This window comes from Homarus americanus, unplaced genomic scaffold, assembly GCF_018991925.1.
Source record: "Homarus americanus isolate GMGI-L3 unplaced genomic scaffold, GMGI_Hamer_2.0 scaffold50564, whole genome shotgun sequence".
Lineage (NCBI taxonomy): Eukaryota > Metazoa > Arthropoda > Malacostraca > Decapoda > Nephropidae > Homarus > Homarus americanus.
Window position 1 is genome coordinate 2,335,826 of NW_024715014.1, and position 662 is coordinate 2,336,487.

General features: G+C 30.1%; 1 long non-coding RNA gene across 1 annotated transcript in view; it reads left to right on the plus strand.

Moving 5' to 3' along the window:
• The window catches only part of LOC121880332, a 4,005-nt gene extending 3,343 nt beyond the window's left edge, over window positions 1-662 (plus strand). Inside the window, exon 2 of the long non-coding RNA XR_006091518.1 lies at window positions 1-662. This exon is cut by the window's left edge and continues 1,544 nt beyond it. This is a non-coding gene — a long non-coding RNA (uncharacterized LOC121880332).

Here is a 662-nt window from a genome sequence, read left to right on the forward strand (position 1 = left end):
AGTCATTGTTTGTCAACTTCAGCAGTAAAACTTTCATATTTTTGTGTGAGGAATACCATTAGTTGCCATATGACACACCAAGGTTACTTATTGTAGTTTACATGTACTGTACAAGATATTTTACTAACCCTATCAAAATGAAGTACTATGGAATGTTCCCATTTAGATTATGGTCTTACCTTTTAGCATAAAATAATGTACACAGGATAATCTTATTTTCTACACTTGTGTTTTTGCTCTAAATGTTTTGGTATAATATTGCCCAATACATGAAACTTTTTTCGTGTGATAATTTCCATTGGTGTGATCAAAAAATTATTATCCAATGACTGTCATGATATGTAGGAGTTAAGATCACCATCCAATGGATCATCATTCACGTGGCACCCATATACAGTACAGTACTTCAATTTTGCTTTAATTCAAACTTCATGGCTTAAAAGTATTAACCAAAGGTTGTTTATGAAATTATAATTAGCTTACACCAAATATTTCTAGTACTGATGAAAATATTTTGGTACTACAACTGTTTTCTTTAATATGTCTAACACCAGAAATATCCATGTACTGGAGTTGTAATTTTCACAAGATGTTTTCCTTTGATTTCATTGGATAGCTTGTGAATTTAAAGCTTTGTTACTATTAATAAAAATTTAAGGTTC